General features: G+C 38.2%; 1 pseudogene; it reads right to left on the bottom strand.

Annotated features, from left to right (window-relative positions):
- LOC144455068 (uncharacterized) overlaps positions 1-16135 on the bottom strand; it is a 32231-nt pseudogene extending 16096 nt beyond the window's left edge.
- Positions 16136-18544: the final 2409 nt, after the last annotated feature.

The raw sequence follows: 18544 nt of genomic DNA on the forward strand, positions 1-18544 counted from the left end.
AAAGATAGAATGGGGCATGTATTCTCCTAGCAAGATAACAGTTTGTTAGCAAGGTGTAAACCTGGTAATAAAGTGGGTCTAATAACTGCTTCAGTTAGCCAAAATACTATGAGGAGAAGGTGCAACTGCTTTTCATAAGCATAGAACAAAGAACAGGGTATATGATGCAATAATAATTGGTTATACGGTTGGCAGAATCGTGGACATGAGGACGACATGATTGATTACAAAGTTGAGGAATGGGGAGAATATAATTGGTTGGAAACTGGGAATGAAGGGTTAGCAACAACCTTTTCCTTCCCTCCTGTGACTAAGAAATGTTCCTTGTTTTAGCCTACCTGCAAGGCTAGAGATAGTGGATCAGACTTCTTTGAATAGCAAACCAGACATCCTTGAACTATAGCTTGATGATGTAAAGATACCAGACCAGATTCCTTTGTGTCCACGTGCATCCTCCAAGGATAACATTTCCTTGAGGCAAGAATGGCACAATGACTATCAGGAGAACTGGATTTCTAAACTTAACTCATTACACATCAGCTGAATTTCTGAACTAAGTTCAGAGACAAAGAACCATGACTTAGGCAGTTACAAGACAAAAATCAATTAATTGTAAACAGGATCAATAAAAAATTATACAGAATCATTTTAGTTTTCTCACCTTGGAAGGCATCTATGAACAGATGCAAAGTGAAGTGAGCAGAACAAGAATAGTATACAGAGTAACAGCAATATTGTAACTATGATTAACTATGAAAGATTTAGTTATGCTTTTCAACACAATGATCTAAAGCAATTCCAAGGGACTCATGATGAAAAATACTATCCACTTCCAGAGAGAGAATTGATGAAATCTAATTGCAGATTGAAGTATAATTTTTTCATATTTTTCTTGTTTTTTTTGTAGTATTGCTAATATGAAAATATGTTTTGCATAGATTTACATGTATAATTGATATAATATTGCTTGCCTTCTCATTGGGTTTGGTAGAGGCTGGAGGGTTGGAGAGAATTTGGAACTCAAAAATTGTTTTAAAACAATGTTTAAAATAAATAGTGCACTTTAAAAAAGAAAAATGAATGAAATAAAATTAAACTTTCTGCAGTTTTTTAAAAAGAATTTTGTTATATCATATTGTTTATTATTTATCTTCACTTTTGATCTATTCTAGATTTATATTTTTTGATTCATGACTCTTATACTTATTTAGTCATTCTTTATTCTCTATATTCCTCATGTACCTATTTTGGGTTACTTCATCTAAACTGTATCTAAGTGACTGTCTCATAGATCTTTATCTTTGGTCCCTATGTGGCATTTGAAAGGTGCTTTGTAATCCTTGGAGCATTTGTGATCTGCATAGAATTCCTTAATATGTAAAGACTTTGTTAGGGAGCTCAAAAATTGAGCCATGTATTTGGGCTACAACAGACTTACTGGTCTGTCTGACCAGGAGGTGATCAATGAATCCTCAACTAGCATGATGGATGGCCTATTTGTTCCTCCTCCTGACTCAAGTTTTGTCACCACAGTTGGTTTGCATAGCTTGTACATCCTGTTCTGGAGTGAGCTTCTCTGTCTCTCTCTCTGTCTCTCTCTGTCTCTCTGTCTCTGTCTGTCTGTCTGTCTCTCTCTCTCACACACACACACGTATATAAACAGGAGGGCACAGTACTACACACATATGTGTGTGTACATATCTCTGTTGTTTTGTAACACCTAGGGATTTAGGACTGTGCCTGCCTATTCAGAGCTAAGTGGGAAAGAAGCCCACCTGTTCTCTTGAATGAGGGGTCATAATGCAGGACTAATAAGAAAGTACCATAAGGGCCAGCAAGAGTCAGAGTTTCCATGGAAATGTACCAGTCACCATGGCAACCAGGGATTGAGACCAGCTGACATTACCTTCATGAACACTGAATTATTCATCGACAGTCAGCACAGTGCTTCTGCTTAGAGACCATATTGGGATTTTCTCCTCCAGAGATTTTGTCAGCATCTTGTTTCTTCCCATTTTCTATTCAAGACAAAAAAAAGAGGAAGAGAAAATCCAGTCAAGGTAGAATGAATTGAAAGGAGAACATAGTTATCCTTAATGCACTCCTTTAAGCATTCCTCCCCAACCAAGCTCCACATTACCAGTAGGAATGCAGGAACTTGCCTGTGGGTTCCTTCCTAGTGTCCATATTGCAATCCCTTTCTACTGCAGACACTTTACCAGCATGCCTTCTCTCTTCCTCCAACTCTACCACTTTTCAAGAAGTAGCAGAAACATATTCTCCCTCTTATTTTAAGGGAAAGGGGTACTGTACTAGTGAGTGGCCTTAAAAGTGTGCTGTATTCTGTCAGTGGTCATTCCTATGTTAAGGATGCCCAATTTTGTAGAGACTCTGCCCAGGTTATCCTCCACATCACACACACACACACACACACACTGAAAAAAATGGTTGATACTGATTCAGCCCAGACACAGAAGGAAAGGAGAGCCGAAGGAGGAACTGGGCAGGGAGATATGCTTGGTTGATTCAAATCCAAAACCAGACACATTTTGACTCAGTCACAGTGAGTGAATGGAATTGGCAGGTTGAGTGGTAGAGATATTTGGAGATGTGGAAGCAGACACTTTCTGTTTTCCTAAAATTATCCTTCACAGATAACTATTCTGCCTACATTAAAGGTCAATTCTGTGGAAATGTTTCACTGTTTCTGATGTCAGGAACTCTCCAGTGTCAAAGCACTTAGTTTCTCAGGACATTAATAGGTCATCAATTGAATCTGCCCCCAACCAATCTGTGGTAATGAAGACATCAAGCCTGAGAATTTACAGGATTCTTCTAATGGATGTACAAGGAGTCCATATACTCTACCCCAGTGGAAAATAAGAGGGGATAGATGACATTGAGCCTTTCACATTTACAATCCCTGCCATGGAGATGTGGTTGTGTGACTCCAAGGGAGGCAGAATAGACATCTCTAGCCCTTTTTTTCATCGCCTTTCTTCAAGGGAGAATTTAATTCCTGCCAAGAAAAAAAAGCTGGATGATAGGGCCAATAGGAGGTTGGCCACTCTGCTTTCATCAGAGGGATGAGGTACCAGGTTAGAGGTGTATCTACCTGCTCCCTTTATATATTGTTCATCTTGAGGATATGATTTAATTTCATCTTAACTTCTGATTCCTTTGTCTTTTCTGGGGACAAAGGGAACCCTAAATTGTATATCCAAGGCTTGACTCCTTTCCCACCAAATATCAGTTCCAAAGGGAACACACGTAGAGAATAGCAAAGGAACTCATCTATTCAAATCATAGCAAGACAAAATCAGAGAAGGTATACATAGGAGGATAAACAGAGTGAGATACTGGGAGTGAGGTAACTCATCTCAACCAAGAGAGTGGGTCCTGGATCCCAGCCAATGGGAAATCCCCTAGAGAAATTCCCTAGGGAAATTCTCTAGAATAGAAAGGTGGAAATAAGGACATAATGGAGACTGCTAGATTTTTTCTAAAGAGTTCCCAGAGTAATTCCCTTTAGCAATCTGAAGGAAGGTTGGTTTCTTCTATCTTCTCTCTCCAAGTTGGAAGCCAGAAGTGCCTCAAGTGACTCAACTTGAAGCTTGATGAGTCTCAAAAAGGGGACTGGCTACTCTATCCCATCCCTGAAGCAGGACAGGGCATTCATCTTCACCAATGAGAGAATCTCATATCAGTGGGATTTGGGATAGAGGTTATATCTCTATTATTAACATCTTCTCCACTTTCTTAAGTCTCTAAAGCAACCAAACAAACTAAATAGGCAGTGTTTACCAAATTCCAAGGTATAAATGCTACATAATATCCAAGCTGAAATTTTTTAAAGATTCTATTAGTTTTGTTCTCTGAGTACAAACTACAAAGAGATTACACTACCAGAGAAAAAAATGATTAAAAAAAAAAAGCAGAAGATCCTGAAACTTTGACCTTCACAAATTTTTAAAAACTGACTTTATATCAAGTGATTTATATTCATATTCCTAAAGCAGTGATTCATGATAACCTATTTTGTTAGGCAAGTTATCTCTTTAGCATAAACCACCTGGCTACAACTCAGTTTTTGTTGTTCTCAATAAGTCTAGTTATTATGAGATGAGGATTAAATCAAAGTGGCCTCTTCCCTCACACACAATAAATCTATGCAGTGGAAGTCTAAGACATGAATTTTAGGCAGGTGAGCCTCTTACCATCTTCTTGTCTAGGCTTTTATTTATTTATTTTTTGATCATGACTTTCAGATAGTCCAATGATTTTTAAATTATCTCTCCTGGATCTATTTTCTAGGTCAGTTGTTTTTCCAATGAGATATTTCACAGTGTTTTCTATTTTTTTTCATTCATTTGGTTTTGTTTTACAATGTCTTTATTTCTTATGAAGTCATTAGCTTTTATTTGCTCCATTTTAAATTTTAAGGAAGCATTTTCTTCAGTGAGCTTTTGGACTTCCTTTTCCATCTGGTCAATTCTGCTTTTTAAGGCATTTTCTCTTCATTGCCTTTTTAGACCTCTTTTGCCATTTGGATTAGGCTATTTTTTAAGATGTTATTTTCTTCAGCATTTTTTTGGGTCTCCTTTAGCAAGCTCTTGACTTGTTTTTCATGATTTTCTTACATCACTCTCATTTTTTCTTCCCAGTTTTTCCTCTACTTCTCTTACTTACTTCTCAAAATCTTTTTTGAGTTCTTCCATGGCCTGGGACTGATTCATATTTTTCTTGGAGGCTTTGGATGTAGGAACTTTGACTTTGTTGTCTTCTTCTGGTTGTATGTTTTGATCTTCTCTGTCACCAAAGTAAGATTGTATGGTCTGACTTTTTTGCACTGTTTGCTCATGATCCCAGCCAATTACTTGAGTTTTAACCTCTTTGTTAAGGTAGGGCTCTACTTCAAGTGTGGAGAATGTACTACCTCAAGCTTTGGGGGTTTTGTGCAGCTGTTTCCAGAGATACTTGTAGGGACCTGTAAATTTTCATTTCTTCAGAGGTGGTATGATCAAGGGTGAGGTGTTTACTCCTTTCTTGGTCTGTACTCTCGTCTATGAATGACCACAAGCACTCTTTTCTGCCTTGGAACTGTGAGGAGGATTTTCTATGTACTACCACTGCAAGCTCCACCACACCAGCACTCCTCCTTGCCCCAGGATCACCATCTAGAACTGTGACCCAGATCCAAGCAAGGGCAAAGCAAGAGAATCCTGCCTGAGCACCAGCAAAAAGATCCCTGCAATCCTCCTCTGATCAGTCACTCAATTCCCCCTCTGTCTCTGGGCCAAGAGCTCTGGAAGCAGCAGGCTCCCCGGGGCTGCAGTAGGACCAAGCTTCTCTCTCACTGTGGTCACGGACCTTTCCTACTGACCTTCTAAGTTGTCTTTGGCATTTGTGGGTTGAGAAGTCTGGAAACTGCCACAGCTGCCTGTGATCCAGTCCCCTGAGGTCTGCTTCAGGTTCCTTGAGGCCTGATCTTTGCATATGCACCCACACTGAACTGCGTTCCTCTCCCAGGTCAGGGCAACAGACCTTTCCAATCAACCATCCAGGTTGTCTTGGGCTGGAAATTTGTTTCACTCTGTCTTTTTGTGGGTTCTGCTGCTCTAGAATTTGTTTAGAGCCATTTTATTCTAATGGGCATTTGGAGGGCTTTTGGGGAAGAGTTCAAGCAAGTCACTGCTTTCACTCTGCCATGTTGGCTCCACCCCTGACCATTTTCTTTATGCCCTTTGGCAGCTAGAAAGAGAGAAAGTATATGCAGGATGGAACATGTAAATAAGACAATAGCCAGGGAATAACGTGTCAGTGTTTTTATACAGGTACCAACAAAGATTTCTCATAAAAGCTAGAGTAAGGCTTACGCTTGAAAATGGGTGGATGTGCATCCTTTAGCTGAGCTCTGCCTTTTGCTGAAAGGAAGATGTTTGTAATTATTGTAATTATTTCCATAACAGTTTCATTTATTTATTTTTATTATAAAATGTATTGATTTTTGTAGAGGGCCACCCTGAAAGTCAAAGGATGCAGGCCAGGCCAGGTGTTACCTGGAGCCTGTCCTAAATCCAATGGCTACCTAATTCGGGGATAAATGCCTCACCACCCTCTTTGTACTGGCTCTTGAGAACAGGATGCTCTTGGAGATTGCTAGGAGTCAAGGAAACCCCCTGTTCTGTCTCTTGCAGAACAGGATGCCCTTGGAGATTACAAGGAAGTGAGAAAATGGGACAGGATAACTCCCTGGTTAATGTTCCCAGGAGATCAGGAAACAGCCAGGATAATGTTGCAAGGAGAAATGTGCTTGTTGTTACTTTGATTGATATTCCCATGAGAAAAATTCTCAGTGTTGCCTGTTGGTAAAGATATGTAAACTTTGTTGCTTTGTTTGCTGTTACATTGGGTTGTATTCCCATGAGTCAAAGATGTAAAAACCCTGACCCTGAGATGAATAAACGGAGCTTGCTCTTGACTCCCACCTGGCCTGCGTGTGTATCCCTCTCTCTCCATACTCGACCGGCAGTTAATCACAGCCATGGACGCAGGTTTCTGTGGCAGATTTTATATGTTACGACCCTTTTATTTTATTAATAAATCAAACAATTTAAAACTATACTCGAAGAAGAATATTGCATTATAAAGTTCACAAGGCAAATTAGAGTCAAACAGATAGATTTAGGGTTCAGAGTAATAATATTTGTTATTTGTTAAATCTATACATGACCGTTGGGTATAACAATTCACTATGGGGATATTGTTATTAGAAATTGGAAGGGAAATTACACAATATCCTCTAGGAACTGTTGTAATGAGATCATATTATGCAAACACTGATGGTACAAACATTTCTACTTACACGAGAATCCCAAGAAGAGTTTCAGTTGAATGAAATCTTAACACCTAATTTAAAAAAGATGTCTGTTTCACTCCTACTGTCTATAGAATGTCAGAAAATGTTTGATTTCCACACCTGCATTATAAGTAGCCCAAAAATCTGATTTCTGGTGATATGGGACTGAAAATGACCAAGCTAAATGCAGTGAGGATCGTCACTATGCCTTTAACATCATCAGTTTTAGCCTCATGAATATATACCACACCTCCATACAGGTTGCAGGCAGGAAGATACACTCCTGTCATTGCTCTTATAAACTTGTGCCCCACATCTACCTGACACCTAAAGTACCTGTTCCTTTTTTCAATTCATTTCTAAGAACGGCAGGGCATAGCAGGCAGGGGATTTCTCCTTCATTATATAATTCATCAATCAAAATCTTGGGAATAATGATGAAGAACCCACTATTCCTGGCCATCTCCCTTATGAGAGAAAGGTACTGGCACAGAGTCAGATTGCCTATGATAAAGGGAAAGTGCTGTCTGAACCTGGAGCAGCTATAGGTTTCTCTCCATTAATTCCAATTCTTTTTGCAGCTGCTGCTGAATCTTGTTTTACTTGATGCATCCCTTTGCTCCTGAGTCTGCTGTGAAGTCTTACATTCCTAAATCATCTTTTTTATGTTTATTAATTTCTACTAATTTCCTTTCATCCTATGTTTTAAACCATTTAAACAAAAATACAAATACCTTTCTCGGGAACAATCTTTTTTTTTTTTAACATTCACTTTTACAAGATTATTAGTGCCAAATTTTTTCCCTCCCACCCACCCCTCCTCCTCCCCAAGATACCAAGCAATCTGATATATGTTATACATGTACAATCATATTAATCATATTTCACATTAATCATGTTGTAAAAGCATTATCAGAACAAATACCACAAGAAAGAAAAAAACAAAAAAAATGAAGATGAAATGCTTAGATCTGCATTTAGACTCCACAGTTCTTTCTCTGGATGTGAATAGTATTTTCCATTATGAGTCTTTTGGAATTGTCTTAGATCATTGTACTGCTAAGAGCTAAGTCTATCAAAGTTGGGCATGGCACAATGTTGCTGTTAGTGTGTTAAATGTCCTCCTGGTTCTGCTCACTTCACTCAGCATCAGTTCATGTAAGTCTTTCCAAGTTTGTTTGTTTGTTTGTTTGTTTGTTTGTTTTTGAAGTCTGCCTGCCCATCATTTCTTATAGCACAATAGTATTCCATTACATTCCTGTACCTCAATTTCTTCAGCCATTCTCTAACTGATGGGCATCCCCTCAATTTCCAATTCTTGGCCACCACAAGAAGAGCTGCTACAAATATTTTTGTACGTGCTGATCCTTTCCCCTTTTTTGTGATCTCTTTGGGATACAGACCTAGTAGTGGTATTGCTGGATCAAAGGATATGCACAGTTTTATAGTACTTTGGAAGTAGTTCCAAATTGTTTTCCAGAATGGTTAGATCAGTTCACAACTCCACCAACAATGCATTAGTGTTTCAATTTTCCCACATCTTCTCCAACATGTAACATTTTCCATTTCTGTCATATTAGCCAATCTGATAGGTGTGAGGTGATACCTCATGATTGTTTTAATTTGCATTTCTTTAATCAATAGCGATTTAGAGCATTTTTTCATATGACTATAGACAGCTTTAATTTTTTCATCTGAAAACTTCCTGTTCATATCCTTTGATCATTTATCAATTAAGGAATGACTTGTATTCTTATAAATTTGACACAGTTCTCTATATATTTGAGAAATGAGGCCTTTATCAGGACCACTGGCTGTTAAAATTGTTTCCCAGCTTTCTGCTTTCCTTCTAATTCTGGTGCATTGGCTTTGTTTATGCAAAACCTTTTAAATTTAATGTAATCAAACTTTTGCATTTCATAATGTTCTCTATCTCTTATTTGCTCATAAATTTATCCCTTCTCCATAGATCTGAAAGATAACACTATTCCTTTCTCTCCTAATTTGCTAATATTATCACCCTTTCACCCTTCATCTCTAAATCATGTCCACATTTTGACCTTATCTTGGTATACAGTGTGAGATATTCTTCTGTGCCTAGTTTCTGCCATACTATTTTCCAGTTTCCCCAGCAATTTTTATCAAATAGTGAGTTCTTATCCCAGAAGCTATAGTCTTTGGGTTTATCATAGAGTAGATTACTATAGTCGTATAGTCAATCTATTCCAGTGATCCACCACTTTATTTCTTATCCAGTACCAAATAGTTTTGATGATTGCCACTTTATAATATTGTTTTAGATCTGGTTATGGCTAGGCCACCTTCCTTGCATTTTTTCTTTAATTCCTTTGATATTCCTGACCTTCTGTTCTTTCAGATGAATGTTATTATTTTTTTCTAGCTCTATAAAATAATTTTGGCAATTTGACTGGTATGGCATGGAATAAGTAAATTAATTCAGGAAGAATTGTCATTTTTATTGTATTAGATTGGCCTACCCATGAACAATTGATATCTTTCCAATTATTTAGATCTGACTTTATTCGTGTAACAAGTGTTGTGTAATTGTGTTTGTATAGCTCCTGGATTTGTCTTGGCAGATAGACTTTCAAATATTTTATATTGTCTATACTTATTTTAAATGTAATTTCTCTTTCTATCTCTTGCTGCTGGGTTTTGTTGGTAATATGTAGAATGCCAATGATTTATGTGGATTTTTTTTTATATCCTGCAATTTTGCTAAACTTGCTAATTATTCCAAGTAGTTAATTCTCTAGGATTCTCTAAGTATACCATCATATCATCTGCAAAGAAGGATAGTTCTGTTTCCTTATTGCCTAAATCAGCCCTGTCCTCCATGACCCTCCAATTGTCCCTCTATCTCCCCAACTGAGGTTTCCAGGTGATGTTCATTATCCATCACAGCTCTGGACTGCTGTCAGTAACTAAGTATGATGATGATCCTTTTACCCACAACTCAGCCAAACCCTGGACAGATTCTATTCAAAGATGTTAAAGAAACTCAAATATCACCAAAACACAAATAAAATCCCTATTCATAATGGTTTTCTCCTCTCTGAACAAGCACATGCAAAGTAAACTATTAAGTGCATTAGAAGATCATTTTCTGTGATCTTTGTGAAAATAAAATTAAGTTTAAAAAAAGCTATTTGCTAAATAGAGCCAGGGAGAAGGGGACTGCATTTGATTAACTTCCTCCCACTTTTCCCCTCTGGAATCAATTCCACTCCCCAAAACTCTCCTGGCAATATAATTATAATTATTATTCTCCTGGCAGTACAATTATATTTATTATTCTCCTGGCAGTATAATAATATTTATATTACATTCCAGTGCCACAACTTCATTTCCCATTCCCCAGTCTTTGGGCATCTACTTTGTTTCCAATTCATTACTACTACAAAAAGTATCAATAAAAATATGCTGGTTTACACCAGGAGGTTTTCTTTTCACCTGTAACTTTCCTGAGGTACATGCTCTAGTGGAGGAAATCACTGAGTTAAAAGATATGGACACTTTATTCACTTACTTTGAGTACCTTTCACAGCTATGGTTAAGGAGATGAATTCTTAACCAAACAAGGGATAGAGGGGACTACACAAAAATTCAAAGCTTCAGAACAAACAAAATTAATGCAACTAGGAACAGCAGAGAAATGGTAGACTGAGGGGAGAAAATCATTGTATTAAACATGTCTGATGCAGGTCTGTTGCAAGATACATAAGTGATTCTCTTTCAATTTTAAGATTTTTTTAAAATAAATTTCTATAATACATTTATGGAAGGGGAAAATAAAATCATTCTAGGGATCCTAACAGAGGAAAAAGTGAAAAATTCCCCATCAGCTCATTTATCAATGCTCCATAGGTTGTTCTTAAAGTAACACTGAAAGTGATATGAATCACACAGGCCTCTCACATAAGTGATTTTTCCTGTGTGATTTACCCAGGAGAGCCCAATGGTCTCTTTTACTTTCTTCCTCTTTTTCCAACCTTTTATCTTCTAAATTATTCTAGAATCACTCAAGAGAAATGAAAATGAAAAGATTTTTTTTTGTAATTAAGGGCCCCTTCAGCCTTCATTAAAAAACAAAAACAAAAACCGCACAACATCCATCCCAAACCTACTTAAGAAAAGTAACTCAAAAGGAGAAAAACAAATAAATAAGAAAAACAAGAGTGTTAAAATTTTTACATTTTGCAGTTTTTCAGTCATCTTTATTCAAGAGCCCATGCAAAGAAATCTTTAATCAAGCTCATAGTTTTTTAAATGTTATGTGATTTGCTGAAAGCCATGGAGCAAAACTAGACAAAGAAAGAAATCCACTAGACTTATTTTCATAAAGATATCTTTGCTTATTGCTACCATAGTACCCTTTTAGGAGCTCATCTAAATGTTTGCTTTTGGGCCTAGAAGGAATAAACTTCTGTAGTTACTTGATATACTTTCCTTCAGAAGAAATATCCACACATACACGATGGGAGAAGAGGGGAGGGGACAGATAGGGAGAAGGACACAATAGAGAAAAGCTGTTGAAGTCAGAAAGTGCTAACCATACTGAAAGATTAATTTTGACAATTCAATAATCATATTAACATGCATTCACAATTTAACATCAACTCTTAAATTATCCACATGTAAATTTATCTTTTTCTATCAACTGCCCACTGTCTATTTTTAATCCTAGACTAGATCATCCTATCTCCCAGTATACCTCACCCCATTATAAGCTGAATACCCCACAAGTGATTCAAACCAAATTTAGTATCAGCCCAGTTAAAGCAAAATTAGGAAAGGACTGCTATGAACAAAACACTATGATGATATATTTCAAAGTCAAACAAAAATCAATCAGAAAGCATCCAAATTTCAGGTCCCTTCCAATCAAGCAGATAATCAAAAGTTGACCATTGATCCTTTATTAGCTAAGATAGTCCAATCACCCCTTGAGGGGCACTGAATTTAGAATCAGAAGACCTGGGTTCAAACCCAGACACTACTACTTACTAACTGTATAATCTTTGGCAAGTTATGTTATTCCTGTGCCTCAGTTTCCTCATCTATAAAATAGAAATAGTAACAGTTGTCACATATATTTAATTAGATTCTTGTGTGGATCAAGTGAGATCAAGTAAAATAATATACAAATGGCAGTTATTGTGTTGCTGAAGATACTAGAAGGCTTTAGGAATTTCAGCTGTCAATTCATAATTTATATAAACTACTAAAGCATAGAAAATTGATAGCAGAATTTTTTTTTCCAATCGCCATTATCTAGCAAGGAGAAATTAAAGGAGACAGAAGATTCAGTTTTTATTTCAATCAAGGGGCTTAAAAACAGATGCCCTTTTCAAAATTGATGTCAAAAATCCCTTATGAAAGTTAAGTGCCTCATTTAAGGAGTGAAAAAGAATATAAAACAACAGGAGAGTATCCTGGGAAGTTGATGGTACAATGACATGGCGTATCACACCAGGGAACTACTACGACATGTCTGACAGAAACATGAGATCCTGTCACTTAGAAAGACTGCATGACCAGGGTGCTAGTAAGCCAATGTTTATTCAGTTGAAATTCATGGCTATGAATCTATTCACTGAAACTATATACTTAATTAGTAAAAAGAGAGGAAGATGCATTCTCTAGTTAGCCATATAAGTGGGAAAGAAACCTGTTCTCAGGTAGAGAAGTATGAGGGAGGAGGGACAGGAAATGCTAAATGAATGTTGAACAGTTACTTCAAATAACCTTCAGGAATTTCTGAAGATAGAAAATCTCATAATTGGGTGATTTTAAGAAAAAAATGAAAACAAAATTTGTTAGCTTTATGAAAGGAATCAACTCATCTTAATTTAGGTAGCAGCCCCCAAAATACTTTATTTGGGGCCAAATTTCAAGGAACTATTTACAACTGGGTTTAAAATGACAGTGAAAATGATGATAATTTTGCTGGTTTGAACACTAGCGGTTTTTTCATTCCTATGACATGTAATTCATTACTAATCTCTGGTCAGGCAGTTAGGTGGCACCATAGTGCATAGAGTACAGGGCCTGGAGTCAGGAAGACTCATCTTCCTGAGTTCAAATTTGACCTCAGACACTCACTGGGCTGATAAATGACCCTGGGCAAGTCACTTAATCCTGGTTGCCTCAGTTTCCTCATCTTTAAAATGAGCTGCAGAAAGAAATGGCAAACCACTCCAGTATCTTTGCCAAGAAAATGCCAAATGAGGTCACAAAGATTCAGACATGACTGAGTAACAACGAATATTTGGTCACCTCAGTTGATTTCCCCTAAACATTAACAGCAATTGCACATCATGCTTTGATTTGATCAACAAATCTCCTTTACTCAGAAGCACAGGATGGCCTCATGGTCTGGAGAGTGCTGGTCTTGAGTCGGAAAGCCCTGAACTAGCACAGCACAGAGGTGCTTCATAAATGTTTATGGACTGATTGAATCCTGATTCAGAGACTTGGAGACTAGAGTGAAGTCACAGCCTCAGAGCCTGTCTCCTTGGCTCCTGGGAGGCTTGAGTGAGATAAGATATGAAACAAGCTTTGTAAATCTTAAAGCCTAAAACTCCATCACGAATGCATCATCTCAGCATTGGGCAATGAAGGAGACAAAAGACAAATGAACTGCTCCTCCCCATGGTTGGCCCCTGCTCTCAGGGAGCTCGGGCATCCCACGGAAGTGGAGGTAGAAAGAAAGAGAGAAAGAGAGAGAGAAAGGAAGGAAGGAAGGAAGGAAGGAAGGAAGGAAGGAAGGAAGAGTCAACAAATGACTCTAATCGGCTAGAAATCTATTCTTAATGCAATGTGGTGGGAAATAGCTTTAGATTTTACAAGTATGGATTTAAGTATAGGGTTTACTGAAAGGAACTTTGTAAGTCATCTAGTTCATTTCACAGTTGAGAGAATTGAGACCCAAGAAAATGAATAGATCTACCCACTGTCACACAGCTACTTAGCCAGAGAATGCTATAGGGCCTCCTGATTCCCAAAGTACATATGATACAAGTTAAAAAACGTTTTACATTAAGATTTTTAAAGACTGAATTGTATCTTGTCAAATTGAGGAAAAGAAATAAGAAATGATTTTTAAAAAGCACATTCAGGCTACATGACAGAAATGACTTTCATTTCTGCTAAATGGCTACAACTGAGGTGGGGAAGGAGAAGAACCCAAGAAGGTTAAGGTTAGCCCCAAGCTGCCCCAAGGCTAAGGTGCTTCCAGTAAGTAAAGATAACAACCCCTTTGCCTTGTGGTTTGGGATAGCAAGGGGTTTTCTTTACTTTCAATCCTGGACATGACCAATTTCCAGTTTATTTTCCCTGACTCTAAACTTATAAAAGACACACACCTTGAAATTTTCATCTCTTAAATGTAAATCATCTATAAAAATTTATTTCTCCAATTCTAGAAATACTCTGTTTCCTCAGCTTAACTAGAGAGCAAAGCTACAACTTCCATTTCAAGAGAACTCCTCCACTTGGGCTGTCAAAACTGCTGCCAACTTTCACTGCATGCATGCTTTAGTGGATGTTCCTGTGATAACTTTTTCAGTGAAAGGGAATAAATGTAACATATATAGAGGTGTTTACATCATCTATTTTGCTATTCCACCTTTTACAAACATCTGCTAATGAAATGCTCACAATAGTGGTGAGGTGAGCATCCCAGAATCTTGACCCTCATCCACCTGATGGTGATTAGGAGTCTCCATTACACTGGCTGTCAGAGTGTCTGCCTTTCCCAAAATGTAAATGTTAACATTCTCTCTGGCTATGCGCTAACATTGACCATGCCTCACTCTTTCCACAGAGCCATGATTTCATGAAGGTGAGTGCACAGAGATCAGAGTACCAGCATACAGTTTCAGGAGATCCTGTGGCCAAAAATGTCATCCTGTAGTGACCACCCTTTTGGTGAAAAGCCTGTCTGAAATAAACTAGGTCATTCTTGGCCTAGCCTGATGGACCACTAATGGAAGCCACCTTTACACCTGGATAGAACCTCCTCTCAGAGTCTGATGTTCCAAGGGGATGGCTTTACAAAGCCCGAGTTCAAATCCACACCTTGATGCTTCATTGGCCTAGGACATTTAGTAATTTTTTTTTTTTCGGTTAGGCAATTGGGGTTAAGTGACTTGCCCAGAGTCACACAGCTAGTAAGTGTCATGTATCTGAGGCCAGATTTGAACTCAGATCCTCCTGACTCCAGGGCAGGTGCTCTCTCCATTGAGCTACCTAGCTGCCCCCGGCCTAGGACATTTAGCATTGGCTCCTAGCTCTAGAGCTAAAGGAGGTCTCATTGGATCTAAACAGCTCATGGTACAGAGGAGGGATCGTAACAGCCAGAATCTGAGGTTAGGTCCTCAGATGATAAACCCAGCACTTGATTATCCCCAGAGCCTCACTACCACAGAGCTCACACAACAGAGGACTTTCCTTACATCAGCCCTGTGAGGGAGGCTGGAGAAGTATCCCCAGTTTTAGAGATGAGGATATTAAGGCATAAAGAAATCACCTGACTTGCCAAAGTCCCATAGTTAATGAACAGCAGAGTTGGGCCTGAGAACCAGGCCCAGGGGACTATCTGCCATCCCACCCTGCCTCTCACAGCACTAAAAGGATCAAACAGTCTTTCCAAATACTCATTTCGTATCAGATATTAGAAAGAAATGGTGAGAGCAGCAATCACATGCTAGCAATTGAGATTTTTCTTCATTGACTAATGAAGAAGTAAATAATGGATCATCCAGAAATAAAATCTAAGGACTGTGCTCTGGAAAGCCCATTACCTTGACAACCATTGACTATTGAGAGTGTCTATGAGTTTCACTGCACAGCATCCCTGCCATGCAAAGGTTGCTGGTTAACCTACCTGTCACTGCTGGTACTACTGCTGCTGCTGAGTTGAATAACTACTTGAAGATCTACTCTTAGAGCCACTGCCACTAAGGAACCTGGTGGGTCTAGACACTTGGCTAGCCAGCCTCTGCAAAAACTGATTCCTAGACTGGGATGAGTGTGGTGAATGACTCCTGCTGTACTGGTAACTCCGTTCTGGCCTTCTGCCTTACACCTCCCATGTAATCTCATCCCTGTAGATATCCCTGTGTACCACACTGGCAGTGTAAACTGCTCCCAGGGCCTTAGGTTTGTAATGGGGCTCATGTGCATCAAAGCAGTTTGGACTTGGAATTCTGCAAAGTGTGCTCTCAAAGATAAGTAATCCTGTAATGTCATGTCTGATCAAATCCTCCCATTCCCTGTTCATGGTATCCATAGGCACTATGTTCCCAAGTTAATAAGTTTATAACCCTGTTATCTGAAATCCTGCATTTGGGAGGGGGGAAATATTTAATCAGTCAAGAAAGGGGCAAGCAGAGCTACAAGCAAGTCACACAAACACATTCACTTCAGCACTGACCTTCTCTTGGCAATTGTTTCTTTAAATAGCATTAACTTTGTAAGCAAACACTGACAATCTAAACATTATACTCAACACCAAATATTTTCAAATAGAGTGTAGCTCAGCAATCCTTTTGTTTTAATCAGATATTGGGCTCTCATGATCATGACTGTGTCACTCATCACAATTCTTGGTTTCACATATTCTATGTAGGGGAGCTCTTTTCCCCTTTGATTTCAAGCTTAGTAGCATTAAACAAGGCTTTGCCACTATATTGTAGCTAAGAAACATCACAGTCTTCTGTTTTGTTTAAATTGTTTTTAATCTTTTGTCAAGCTCTTCTTTGTGTCAAGTTGTCTAGATACATTTTTTACCACAGCCATGAAAGCCAGAGTGTAAAGCATGGTCCAGCAAAAAGAAGCCACTTCCAAAGAGTTAAGTATTCCACAAAGAAGTCCAGAAAATGGCACATTATCTCATAACAGACATTTTTAAGAGAGCCACTACATCTTGACTTCTTGTGGTCACTGAATCCTCCTAGGAAAATTCTCCAGTTACCAACCTCACTAGAATACACCAACTGCTAAGGCCAAAGAATATTAACTCATGAACAGTCTCATAAAAATCAGAAGACTCTAAAATATTAGGTGAATAAAACATGCTGTTCTGTGCCAAATTAATGTTGAATTAGCTATGGCCAAAGGGTTCTTTAGTTCCTCTAATGCTGATGGGTTAATTTAAAAACAAAACTTCCAACGTGAAGTTCACTTAATTGTTTTGTGTGCAGTTGATAGTTGAGAAAGATGTCCCCTTAATCTCCCTAAAGTGAGACTACTAGAAGTATTTGCATAGTTCCATATTCTAATTTAAGCAATGTTATATGTCTTTCTAAACTAAAACTACGGGCATTTAACGATAACTTGCTGAGGGTTAAATAAAAAGTATGCACAATTTGAAATATTCCCACGTATATTGCATTAATGTTAAAATTTTAATATTACAGTTTTATAAACATCATTTCTTGATTGTTTTTCTACAAATCTCTTAGAACACATTAATTCTTAACTACTATGATGACAATAATTCATTGGGGATAGTGATAGGCATAGTGAGTGATAGAAATAGCTGGTATTTATCTAGAGCTTTGAAAGCTTTACAAAGCCCTTTACACATTATTTCATTCAATGCTCACAGCAGTCCTGTGAGGTGGAAAAGGCAGCACCAAGAGGGCCACCTTTCTCTGAAGGGTGTGGGAGCCTTGGGATCCAACCCTCGCCTTCCCACTACACCTCTACCCTCTGTTTGCTGTGCCACAGATGTCCAACTCCCTGGCCCTTCCTTTACAACCTGACTAGCATGTTTCTCCCCTCTTGGACTGCCACACTCAGGGTGCACTTCTATTTAAAGGGAACATGGAATCACTCTTTCCAACGAGTATTTGGCAGGGTAAGTTTCTACTCTCAGTATGAAGACAGTCTCCTCCATGCCAGCTCCCTCAGCTTTCTCTAACTTCTGTTCTTACCCTCTGCTTCACTGAGGAGCAGCCTCATTCATAAGTCTTTTTCCTCCTGCTTCCCTAAACAACCAAACATTGCCAAATGAAAAATAAAAATTCCATAAGCAACCTAAAATTTATTGTGGAGGCTTTTATTAACTACTTACAACTTTGGCATTTAAGATACTTTACTGAACATGAATGTTTTTGAAGGTTCAACATCAACAATTTATAAATAAGTGCATTTAGCACACCATCAAATGTGACTTGGTAAGGGCTGATTTAATGGTGTAACCGAAGCAATACTTTTTAAAAGGGTTAGAGCTGACATGAAAAGTCCTCATACATTAAAAAGGACACAGAATACAGGCATAAGAGCTAACAGAGCTGGAAATTCAGTGGCTACAGTGCTTTTTTATTTATCTATTAGTGCTAAGTCCTATTGTAGTTAGTGGAAAGAGAGTTTGACTTGGGTTAGGGGAGGGCAGGACATATCAACCTTTTTCAAGTGCAGAAGCACAACATATAATCCCAGTTAAATCTAGGGAAAGAATTGTGAACATAACTTTCCCACTTTTGGTCCGTCTCATGAAAGTAATGCACCTTCCTAAGGGGCAAAGTCATCAAATCATATTTAGATGAACCAAGAAAAAAAATCTTATAAACAAGACCAAAAATATCCATTGGAAGCAAGTAGTCTCATACAGAATGTAATTCTCAAACCCCATGCTTCTTTCTTGGGATAGCA

This window comes from Phascolarctos cinereus, unplaced genomic scaffold (genome assembly GCF_003287225.1).
Source record: "Phascolarctos cinereus isolate Bilbo 61053 unplaced genomic scaffold, phaCin_HiC Scaffold_8;HRSCAF=390, whole genome shotgun sequence".
Lineage (NCBI taxonomy): Eukaryota > Metazoa > Chordata > Mammalia > Diprotodontia > Phascolarctidae > Phascolarctos > Phascolarctos cinereus.